Source organism: Lactuca virosa, chromosome 4 (genome assembly GCF_052849685.1).
Source record: "Lactuca virosa cultivar CGN04683 chromosome 4, Lactuca_virosa_CGN04683_v6, whole genome shotgun sequence".
In the NCBI taxonomy this organism is placed as follows: domain Eukaryota; kingdom Viridiplantae; phylum Streptophyta; class Magnoliopsida; order Asterales; family Asteraceae; genus Lactuca; species Lactuca virosa.
In genome coordinates, this window is record NC_136429.1 from 371716674 (window position 1) to 371730344 (window position 13671).

General features: G+C 31.0%; 1 long non-coding RNA gene across 6 annotated transcripts; it reads left to right on the forward strand.

The window, feature by feature from the left end:
* The first annotated feature begins 3723 nt into the window (after positions 1-3723).
* Positions 3724-9055, forward strand: LOC145108740 (uncharacterized). 6 transcript variants are annotated; one of them, XR_013708518.1, is made up of 6 exons: positions 3724-4096; positions 4258-5407; positions 5837-6376; positions 6458-6559; positions 8059-8120; positions 8901-9055. It is a non-coding gene; the product is annotated as an uncharacterized LOC145108740 (long non-coding RNA). The 6 variants fall into 6 exon arrangements; XR_013708517.1 differs by having other exon boundaries at positions 4258-4472; XR_013708519.1 differs by having other exon boundaries at positions 4258-4458.
* Positions 9056-13671: the final 4616 nt, after the last annotated feature.

The window sequence follows — 13671 nt, forward strand, 5'->3', positions numbered from 1 at the left end:
AGCAGTAAAAGTTAGAAGCCCGAACTTGAAGAAACATAGTGTTGGATCTACAATGATGGATGTATTAGATAATATAAAGGTATACATTGTTTCTTCATATAGAATACATTTAAACACACATAAACAAACTAATTAAGTACATGTTATATATATATATATATATATATATATATATATATATATATATGTGTGTGTGTGTGTTTGTAGGCTCCCATTGAATGTGAGTTGCTGCTACCATCAGATACAAAGCATCATACAGTTGCCGAAGGGAAAGTCTACCCATCGGAGAATGGGATGTTACATGGGATATTGCTCAATGAACATCATGTGAAGGTATCTGTATGAAAGATCTATGATGGTTATAAGTTGTTCCCTCTTCCTGTACCGACTGAAGAAACATGTACTTTGGGGAATGCATTGTATGGCTTTACTCAATGGCCACGAAATTCAATTTCTCTAGTTAAGGTAAAATATAAATTTCCTTTATTTTTTAATATTATAGTCATATCTAATTAAATCAATATGTAACCATTTCTAAACTTCCCAGCCCACTCCATATGTGCAAAAAGATCAAAGACCTTCCCACACATCGACAACGGTACCAACACCGACACCATCATCAACACAGGTTAATATTTCTCATTATCCTGGTGATGAAGTAGTAGCTTAAACTTATTTTTAGTCCTTAAAACTTTTAGCTGATCAAATGGCTTTTTAATGTAGATACACCAAAAAAGAAAGTACGAGGAGACCAACAGTTTGCCCCTTGCAAAGAAAATACGACAATTTGTAATGCCAAAAGAACTAAATGGCAGGCCGAAGATCAAGTTACTGTATAAAAATTTTATGAGTCGCAAAATTGAATATCCAATTCATGTGAGAAGTGAGCCAGGGATCTTTGGAGTTGGGAGGACTGAGGTTCTAATCTATTCGGACGTGATTAAAGAGCTTATGACGAATAAGCAACTCGATATTGATTCAATTTTTTGCTTTCAGATGTGAGTATGTTAACATTTAAATATCTAATATTTCATAGTAGTTTACCTTTATATATATATATATATATATATATATATATATATATATATATATATATATATATATATATATATATATATATATATATATAGGATGCTACATTCAATGTTTCAACACGATAATAAATGTGTCTTCATGTGGAACAGATGAGGAATTCGGAACAAATATTGTTGTAAATGAGTTAGTTGATGCGATGAACTTTCATCAAGAAAAAGATATTTTTCTAGCACCGTATTTGCAAGGGTATGATATTCTAGAAAATGTTATATGGCTTATATGTTTGTCAATAATTGTTGCTGATATGTTTAAACTTTACTAGGTTACACTACATACTATTTGTAATCTGCCCTCGTCAACATGCGTGCTACATTTTGGATTCATGTCAAGGTATGAAGACATTTGAATACTATGATATCGTAACACATATCGAAAAGTAAGAAGTTTCTTATTTTTGTATTTTATGACTTCTATTTTTTCTATAGATTCTAAGAAATCAATAATGCTTACTTTTTAGAGCTGTTGCAACACTTAATAAACAATCCAAATCCAAATCATGTACAATGACATGGACTTTCGCAAAGGTAACTAATTTTACTATCAATTATATATATATATATATATATATATATATATATATATATATATATATATATATATATATATATATATATATATATATCCTCATGTGTATTTTATATTTAGTGCAACCAACAAAGGTTGAATTGGGAGTGTGGCTATTACATCTCAAAGTGGATGCATGAAATGGTGTTGTACAAACAACGGGGATTTCCTAAAGTAAGTAGTTTTTTTTAATTTTAAAACTAAACCTTAATTTTTATTAAATTAAGTATTTTGTATTACTTTGTATGTAGAACCTTTGGAACGATAAAACACCATTCCCGGATGCGGAGTTGGACGATTTTGTTGAGTTTTGGATTACATCTTTTGTAGAGAACTATTTGAAATGAAGGTATGTTACATGGTTAGTTGTTATTGCTATTATAATGGTCTTTTTTTATCTTTCGATTGAATCGAATTTGGAAATAAATTACAAAAATGTATTTTTTGATTGGATGGGAATGAATAAAAAAATCTTAATCTTAAATTATTATTGCAATAACAAGTTATTTATGTTAAATGATTCTTTCAAGCTACAAGTTAATTGTGTATATTGTCAATGTTTTCAACAGATTTGGAATATGCTATGGTAGTGACCAAGAAAACCTCAAGAGCTACATACAAAACGGGCTAGAATTGGAGATGGAAAAAATAAACAAATGTAATTAAGATTTTAGTTGAACATAACAATACGTTGTTTAGTTGATTTGCCTCATATTGAACATAACATATAGCTATTTCGTTTATATATATATATATATATATATATATATATATATATATATATATATATATATAATCTTGTATTGCAATTTACTTCAATTTATTACATTCTAGTGGATGATAGATTGTTGGCTGATAAATATGATAAGATATACTTCTAGTAGATACACCACTTATAAATAGGATATGATATACATACCATATACAAAGGTATATACGATACACCATATACAATAAGATACACCATATAGGATACATCAAGGTAAATAGGATACACCATATACAATAAGATACACCATATAGGATACGACAAGGTAAATAAGATACATCATATATGATACACCATACTATACTATACGAACAATGTACACCCTTGGATAACATACGGTTGTTTTAACCGTATTCTATTTCTTTTGTAATAGGATACACCCCCAATAGAATACAGATGATTATCCGTATTATATTAGCAAAAATAGTCGTATCCCATTCCATGTTTTCTAGTAGTGATTATCACTGTCCTCATTCCCCTTTTTATCTGTCTGTGTGGATAATGATCGAAATTATTTCTGATGTTGTCAGTCTAAACGCATGATGCACAGAGAAAAAAATAGACTAAGAAGTAGAATTGTGAAATGAAGAGTCATAAAACATAGTGTATGTTTTGCTATAATTATATTTTCTTTATTTCCTTTTATTAAATATAACTTATAACTTCCTGGTATATTTAGATTACACGAAGAAGATGTAAACTATATTTAGTAAAGGCAATAAACAAAAGTTAATTAATTAGTTGACGGGATACAAGGTTTTATGCTTCAACATGTTCCAATTCTATTTGGTCTGTCTACTCAATTTATTTTACATAATATAAATAAAGATTATTAACAAAAATGATTAATTATAATTATTATATTCAATTTTAAATAAATTTATGATGCAAAATTGATTTGTTTTTTCAAAATTCAAATCTAAAATAACAACTACAATTATCTAGTGTATTTGAGAAAATATGTTGATGGACTTATTAATCTATCACTTTGGTATCTTACTTAATCCACTCTAATTACTTCACGGTTATTTTCCCTCTCTTCACGGTTAGCATTGATTTTCATCATAAAGAAGCCGTTTAATAATTAATGTTCACATTTCATTTTACAAAGGAACAAAAGTAGAAAAGAAAACAAACCATGCAAAAACATAAACATGATGATGGACTTCCAAGTTTCAACACATTATGTACAAATTAAAGAAATATTAATCTCCTCAAAATTAACTTCACATAATAATATATCCATTACAAAAATAGACAGTAGTTATGAACTCAAATAATTTGAAAGCAAACAATACAAAAGACGAATCTAATCTTAAAAGTGATCATTTCTTTCATGACTATAAAGCAGCAGCGTCCATGTCTCCTAGCAAATACGGCATCAATCGGACCGGTGGTTCCTCCAAATCAAGATATTCCTCTAACTGTCGTCCACCTAATTTTGCCAGTTGATCCGCACAATGATTGCCATCTCTTCTTGTATGAATCATCGTGCATCTTTGACGGCGGAACCAGTTAAGAGCCAGGGGTAGCCTGTGCTACCCCTTAAACTCATCCGAGAAATGTAATTTTTTTTTTTTATGTTGCATCGGGGCTACTGGTAGATGATTAAGGTGATACTCCTTGTTGCAAGAAGATGAAGAATTAGACAAAAAATATTCATAACAGGTATGCTTTGCTTGAGAATTAATATCAGAATTCCAATTTGATTGTCTTTTCTAAGATCGAGGCTCAATTTCCTCTTTTGGAATCATCGTAACTTGAATTCTAATTCTAATTACTTGAATGCTAAGCTGGTGTTTCAACTACGTTTCTTGAATTGCACACAGTACACCTTAGAGTTTAAGCTCTGGTCATTTGGATGTTACACAACCAATCTCACCTAAACCAACCAACGAATTCTCAGTGGCCCACCAACTGTTTGATGAAATTCCTGTGAGAAGATGAAGGGATTGGAGTACACAATCATGATTCATGAGCCATGGATCATTCATAGGGATCTTAACTGCAATAATGGAAACATCCTACAGGTAGATACATACAGGTAAACATTGCACCTATTTCATTCTACACATAATGTTTAATCATAAAACTTAGATGCTTTCTATATGAGTTTTATTGTCTCCCAAGGTCTTATGATAACCTTTTTGCATCAAAGCTCCAAATAAGCCTTGTCTTGTGAACCATATGCTGTAAAGACCATTTTACCCTTCATGTTACCAAGCCAAGAACTTCTGGTATTGACATTATTAACCATAAAACTACATTGCCACGAGCATGAAATTTTGGTATTGACATTATTAACCATGAAGCTACATTGCTTGTATAACCAATAGCGAATCAAATTATTCATTTTTCCAAAACCATGTTTATTATAGTTGAGTGTAAGAGGTCATCTTAAGATCTTCCGTGGAAAAAAATTTGTGCTACCCCTAATATTTTTTCCTAGTTCCGCAATCTATCATAATCTTCTTCATAGTCCCCATAACAGATTTAAGCCGGTGATGATCATGATCTTTATCGAATTCTTGCACCCCAAGCATTAGAACCCCTTGGCAATCTGTCTCGATCAATACCTTTGACATATTCTTCTTTTTTATTAGACATAACCCTTTGAAAATGCTCCAAACTTCAGCCTCCAAACTTGTATATGATCTACCCTTCATTTTCCCGATATACCCGCACAACCATCTTCCATTACTATCTCTTATTAAACCCCCAATGCTTGATGGACCTGGATTCCCTTTTGAACTCCCGTCAGTGTTTAACTTGAGCAGATTATACCCTGGGGATGACCAGGTGGATTTCATAGCCATGATTTCTCTGTATAGATTCAGATTGCACTTTTCTTGTTGCTGAAGCAGAAACTCATGATGACAGTATGGGCATGATGGAGGCCGGAGATGAGGAGGGTGTAGATGGATACGACCAGCTGTAATCAGCATGAATAGTAAACCCATTGTAGTTTGCGTATCTTCGGTGAGATTCAACGATCTGCGAGTGAACAAGAAAGAAACTGATGTATCTGTCTATATGAGACTAGGGTACTAGGGTTCAGAGACTTTAAATATAGGACTTTTTTTACTTCGTTGCCAAGTTTCATGCAAAAATCCGAATTTTGAATTAAATATATTAATAATTTTTTTAATTAAATAAAAATTAATGACTTGCCTATCTATCTAATTTCTAACCGGTTATAGTTTTTACTTATCTAATTAATATATCTATCTAATTTTTAAGTACTTGTAATTTTTACTTATATAATTATTATTTTGAGAAATTTTCATAAAAGTCTTATTATTTTATTTTAATTTACAAATAAGTATCAAATTAAAATTTATTTACGAAAAAATATTAATTATCGGTAAAAATAACGATTTGATCGTTTTTTCCGGTTTATCGCTAAAGGTTATTGTCGTCGCTATAGCTTCCGTCGCTAAAGGGCTTCCACCGGCGATCCTCTTGTGCCACACGCCATTTGATCTGACCGTACGCTGCTATAGTGATCCATCTGTTAGGGTTTCATTTGGTGGGAAGTAATAGCGGCGACACCAATTGCGACGACATGTCGCCGCTGTTGATAGCGATCCGCGTGAATGTCATCGTGACCATTCAATTGTTTTTAGATCGGACGGCTACTAGGCGCCAAAGAATGGCGCATGTTTTTCCCTCCAACTTGTCATTGCTACTGCATCGGTTTCGCCGCTAAAGGTACCGTCCTTTTGACCACCCCTTCGTCCCAGACGACTCAGTTTCTACGTAACCCTCCCTCTCAAAAAACTCTGGCGACCAACGTCCTCTGCTGCGTTTTTCCGGCGTACTACACCAACACAAACCACCACTAACCATAGATTGCTTCTAGGCTTTCATTTTCCGGTGATTTCCGCCAATTTCCGGCGTTTTCCGGCGAATTCCGAGTTTCTCCGGCGACAATAAACCTCCGGTAAGGTGCGTTTTCTCTTCCCTTTTCTCTTTCTCTTGTTTTCTTACCAATATTTAACCCTAATTTCATTTTTTTGTGATTTTAAGTAAACTCCGGTGGTGACCACCACCACAGCACCACCGTTGTCACCATTTTTCGGCGACTGGTCGAATTTTCCGACCACAACTCTCCTTTTCTGGCAACAGCAGGTTCTTTTTCTTCTTCTTCTTCTTCTTTTTTCTGTTCTTAATGTATATGAAATGTATGTGAAATGTATATATTTTGGTATGTGAAATGTGTATATTTTGGTATGTGAAATCTAGATAAAATGTATGAATATGTATGTAAAATGTATATGCAAATGTGTAAGTGTGAATATGTATGAAAAAATGTATATGTATGTATGAAAAAGTGTATGTGAAAATGTGTGTATAAGTGTATTTCTATGTGAAATATATGTATATGTGTATATATATGAAAAAATGTATGTATATGAAATGTATGCATTTTTATGTGAAAATATAGGTATTTGTATGTGAAATGTATATATGTATTTCTATATGAAATGTATTTGTATGCATGAATAAATATATGTGAAAAAATATGTTTAAATGCATTTGTATGTGTGTATATTGTATGTTATGATAAAATATGTGTATATTGGATGTAAATGGATGTTACGATAGGATGTTATAATTGGAAAAAAAAATGTTATAAATTACAATGTCTTTTTAAAGTATTATAATAGAAAAATAAAAATAAAAATAAGTTGATATTAAAAAATTCGTGGATGACCCTTAATGCTAATAAACATTTCTCATGAACTTTCATCAATTTTTGTTACTGTTTTCTATGATTAACTCAAATAAATCATAAAACCAAATTCCAAGAAATTAAAAGAGCATTTAATAATTTTCACTTCTTCTAGGTCATGTTTCATACTCAGAAAAATATTTTGGGGATTTTTCATAATGTATTTATATTTTTCCATGATTTTCGTTTTATAAATGACTAAAATCGGGAAAAATAGTTTTACTCATCCAAAATTTATGAAAATTTATCAGAAAATCTTATATTACATTAGGAGATGCTATATAAAAAGTTGGATGACTTTTCTTTTCTGTATGTTATTTTTGTTCTATTTTCCTAAGATTAAACATTCATATCCAAAAATCGGAGTCCACTGTTTACAAATGACTCTTGATATTTTTCCCATATTATATACAACATCAAATAATTTTACAAAATTTTCAGGAATTATCTTAACTGTTTACTATTTATTCTAATTTTTATTTATTAAACACACACATCTGTTTAATATTTTTCATGATTTTATGGTTATTCAAGAAATTAAAATGGTGAAAAATAGCTAGACAAATGCAAGAAAAATTATCTTAACATCTTTGACTTCAGTTCAGACTGAAATAAAAAGTTTGGGAAATTTTAGAACTAAATTGATTTAGTTTTTAACTATTTAATACTTGGAACACCTCCTAAAATGTTAAATTTTAACATTTCAATAATGGTAAATTCCATTTGAATTTGTTATACAACAAATTGATTCATAGAAATCTAAATTTCACAGAAAAATGTTTGTAACTTAACAATATTAAATTTTGACACAATATTGACATAATTTTATTGTAGTATTAAGTATACTAGTGTTAGATTTCGGTTAGAGGCTCACTAGCGTATACTATTATTGTAGGAATTGGTAGTGGTACAAGTGGAACGTAGATCAAGGCTGCATTTGCATCATCTCAATGCATTGTGAGTATTCACGACTCCCCTTATTTTCGGTTTTTATGTTTTGGGGTGGAAAAGCATGTCCGAAAAACTATTTATTGTTCGTTGTATTTAAATTGATTTGTATCAAACTTGATTGCTATATTTTGCTATGTATGTCTATGCAACTTGAAACATGAGGCCTTATTGTCTTAAGTCCCTTCCCTTATACTTTACTCCAACCATTAAATCTTTGAGCCAATGGTCATTATGGATAGCGCTATTAGGAATTGACAACTCCTCACTCGCCCGATTGCTGGAGTGCATGATATCATATAATCTATGGAACGATAAGCATAGATCGTGATAGGGCATCAGTCATAGGCTTGGTTGTGAACTCATTGTTTGCTCATATACATACAAACTAGCTTATTTATTATAGCAACGAATTTTGTTTCTCATTATAGCAACGCACTTTTATTACTGGAAACTTATATACTTGTTTTAGCAAAGAAATTGTTTGCTCCTTGTAACAACAAAGTTGTTTGCTCCTTGTAGCAACGAACTTGTTTGCTCATTTTAATAACGAACTTTATTTTCCATGAGAATATGAATGTTGCATCTCATTTGGGCAACGTACTTTATTTCTCATGATGACAACGAACTTTGTTTATGCAAACTTATTTACTCATTTTAGCAATATATTGTATTCATGGAAACTTTTATCAAAACTTTGATTTCCATTTATGAAACCAATATTATTTTTAACCTGTGAACTCACAAACTATTTCGGTAGTTGATCGCTCATTTTACATTCTTTTTCAGGAATCATCTAGTAAGAGATGACCTAGAGACACATCATTTGTAGGAGCATTTGCATGTGTTATATTTCAAATACATGGTAATTTATTTTGAAAAGTTGTTCATATTAATTGTAAATTGTAATACTTTTTAATACTATGGTTGGTGTTGTCTTTTAACTTTTGCTATGAGACCCTTTATACTGTCGCGTCTCGTGTTTCCGCTTTAGCAGGGTGTGACAGAAATGACATCAGAGCCGAAGGTTATAGAGAATACCGGTTTTCCTTTGGAGAACCACAACTATAGCCAAAAAATTTCAAAACGTTTTTAAAATACTGAACATACTACTGGTATAACTAATTTGAGTACGCATTATTGAACTTTAATTAAGTATAGCCTGGCCAACTATGCTTAATTAAGGAAAGTTAATGCGAGGCTGGAAACGGTTATAGTAGAATTATGTTCAAAACGATTTTCAACTTGAACTTTTGAAAAACAAAATTTTTCGGTGTGCGTACGGGCATTGCATATTATAGGCATTCATCTAGGTACACTTAGAAACTAAGTGCACTTTTACCACAATGTCTTATTTAGAAATATTCTTATCCCTTATCAAGTGCTAGGTTAACCACTTAGGTTATATCACTAGCCACTCTAGGAGCAATCAACTTAGTACTGAGAATGAGTATTCATCGGTAGCTATTGACTCTAGACGTAAGGTTAGTAGCCAGATAGCCACTAGTAATAATCTTATGTCGAAACCAATATCAATCATAACTCGATACTTCCTCATCGTCTTCGTACTAGAGTTACAAATAGGAAAAGCGTTCTGATACCAACACGGATGAGAATTGGAGCATCGCGTAAGGAGATAGATGAGTCGCCACTAAGTAATCACTTGGATACCATTGGCGGGCATTCCGGATTCGACTCACGAGGAGACACGGAGGTTTAACCCATACATGAGACCTCATTACTACGCTACGATTTAGCTCTAGGTTGTTTCCACCTTGAGCTTAAAACTTAACATAGGATATCCCTTTGACCTCTATAAAAGGTCGTAAACAGCATTGACACCATAAAACGTTTTTCAAACAATTTTTCTTGTCATTTATCTTGGGGAAAAGACATCGGTACTCACCTTATACTCGCCTTGTACTCGCCTTAGTATTTAGGTATGATCAGCTACACTAATCTACCTATTCCTTACTTCTTAATCTTCCATCGAAAAGTTATTTCGCTTCATCGGTTTTATTTATCATCGATAAAATACTTTATAACCACTTCATACAACTTACTAGACCCTTCCTAACAATGTAAGCCATGTTCTCGCTAAAATCTTTTGATAACTTGCTTTAACTTAATACTTTTCTTAAAAACTCAATTTAACCAATATTGGTTTTTACCTTGCTATTTTAATTTCATTTTAAATCCATTTCAATGGATAAATGTGCTTTTAAGGGCATATAAACCATTTTAAACCTTGATTACCATTTTGGCACGTTTTCGAAAAACATAGAAACATTTTCTTTATAAAAGTGTTTAAACCATATGATAAAACTTAAAACATATGACATTGAAGTTCATATTATGTGTAAAAGCTTCATCGGATCTTTCGAATCACGTTTGTTTTGACTCTTTTGACCTTTTTCTCATTTAGGCATTGTACTTTACTTAAATGTGCTTTCTTGAAATCGAATATGATATTTCTACAACTTTCTAATTCAAACGTGTTTACAAGACATCACCTATACCTACATTTCAAACATACCTCATTTGTTTATTTTATTTCAAATTAGTTTTATAATCTATAAAGTTTCTAAAATTAACAGCATTTCAAACTTAGTGTTCACTTATGCACTTTTAACCAAATGTAACTATTCTTTTAGATATATTGAGTTTTACTTTATCTGTTTTAACCATTTTTGGACTCCTGTCTAAAAAGTCAAAACTATTAGATTTTCAATTACCAGTTTTAGTGTTTCTTTTTTTTCACAAATGGAGTTTAACTTAATAGATAATTCATGAATTTTTAGCAAACACTTTAAAACTTCCACATGTCTAACTAATCATCAACATAAATCAAAGATTGAAGTTTGAAATATATCTCCACCTAAGATTTAAATATACTTACAGATATTGTCCTTAAAATTTTAACAATAGCAATCATGGCCGCCGCTACCTTCCATTTCTTTCCCCCGCACTTTTTTTTATTGCTTTCTATCTAATTTGAGATCTTGCACACCCATAATAATAATATAATACATTGTCTAACTTTGTTTCTGTCTATTTTGCTTCTCTTGGTACCATGTTCGTACACATGCAGACTAGAAGTCCACCCTTTCGTTTTGAGCGATTAATACGTATATAATCGTGAGACATAATTTTGATTTAGTCAACTTTGATATATTCAATTATCCCTTTTATCACATACATTTTATTTTTATTATGAAATCTATTGTAATCAAGTAATCCTTATTTACATTTGCTCTTTCGTACTAAATTCGGAAACTTGATTTACAGTGCAATTTTCATTGTATTTTACTTACAATTAATACACAAGATGAATACCATTGTTCTTATCATTTTTCTAAATCCAGAAAATATATGTGGAAGAATACATTTTCTTGTGTTTCTTCTTTTCTTTAAAAATATAAAAAAGTTTTAAATGTTACGATTATCTATCATTAAAATGATTGTTTTTGGTACAATCAATAAATTAAAAATGCACTATTTTCAATGATCGATATTTTTACTCAATTCTTAAAATAGCATTCTACTTTGCAATCTCCAGTGAATTCCTAAACTCTCAAGCTTGTTATCATAAATACTATGACTCCTCTTAAACTTGTATTTTTCTTGACTTAAACAAATAGACAATTTTTCAAAAGGGGAATCTAAATATTTCTATACAAATTCCCTTAAAGACGACTTAAACCTTTAACTTTAATTAATCTTTATATTATTTTACTACTTCGTTTGATTGCCACACATGTATCTTCATTTTCTTGGAATTATTACACATTTTGATAATAGTGAGATTACTTATCGTTTCTAAACACTCAAAATGCTATCTAGATAATGTGATTTAAAATACCAAAAACTTGCACTGCCTTCATTAGAAACAACGACTCTCTAACTATACTCTTCAATTATGGTTCTATTATAGTAAGAGTACCCGTAGTAGAAATTATAGCTTCGGAAATCCTCGATTGTTTCGTAATTTCTTTTGCAGACGGGACTTAAATAGTTTTACGCTTGAGATGTACCAATAGCACGTATCATTAGGAACTTACCCTCAATTGCTTCTCTTTCATTCGTGCTACCCCTTCTTATTTCCGAATATACCTTTTTCAGATTTAGTAGCCAATCCGAAAGTGAACAAATTGTTCCTAATCCCTTCTTTATTAGACGGCAAAGTTACATTTAGTGATGATTTAGAATGCGACTTAAGGATCAGTGCGGATTTAGCACCCAATGCAGTTGATGCTTCAGAAAAACTTATAACGCTCTTTTAAGTTAGATAATATCAAACTAGATAATGTTTTCAACTAGGTCGCCATGGTTGGATCATGATTTCCATGATCCTAATTTCTCACAATCTAGACTGTAGAACTCGTATTAAGGAAAAACTAATTTGATTATAGCTAAAGAATTGGGTTCTTCTCTTGAGGAATTAACCCAAAATAATCAAAGAGCTCTCCAAGTCACCACCTCTCCAGCTATACAATTGTATTCGGTTGAGTTCAACTAGAATACGTCACAAATTGAATTTCGGGACGAAATTCTTTCAACCGGGGGAGACTGTGACAACCGTCAAAATTCAAGTCGGTTCTAGAATTGATAAACTTAGTTGCACGTGTAGGCACGACATATACTAGACTTAGTAACTAGAAGCTAAGTTATAACCTACTAGAAACTTGGAAATAATTAGAATTGAAGGATAGTGTACTTAGATTTCACATTAATACGTGACTTCTATAGTTACTTTAACTGTAACAATTATTCAAATTCAGGTCATTACTTGACTTGAACACATTTTCATGAATCATATACACACATCATGCATTTGACCTAGTAGTAGAAATTGGGTCCGAGTCTCGTTGGAACTTAAGTCAAAGTTGAAAACTAAGACTAGTATACTTGATTCTTTAATTTCGCGTGAATCTCGAAACCACTACATAGAATGCCAATAAACCGATAAAAATAAATTACAAACATTATTTCTAACTTGAATAAGAGTTATGAAACTTTAAAATAATTTGAAGTCTCAAAGATTCAACTTATTTTGATATCCAAAGATTTACAAAATTCCTTAAAACCCTAAAAGTCATAAAAACTCAAGTTTATGAAGTTTTATATTAAAATCTCATAAAAAAATTTAAAACACTATAATGTCAAATTAATATATTTAAAATGTTGAAATATAATCAAGGAAATTAATTTAATTCATTAACATTAAATTTACATTTATAAGTTAAAAATCCAAGAGTTATGAACAAATTTTATATAAAATACACATTTTACATAAATTGAAAGAAAATTTATAAAAATTAAGGAATTAATATAAAATAAATAAATAAAATAAAATAAAATCTCCTCTCTCCACTCAAAAATCGGCCTCATCCCTCCCAAGACCACTCTTCCTTAAAACTCAATCAATTCACTCACTTATTCACTCTACCACTCTACTTCTCTCTCTAAATTTCTCTCTTCCTTCTCTCTAAAGAAAATCGGATGGTAGAAGCAACTTATGTAGGAGAGATTTTTCTAGTTCATTATTCATATGTTAACA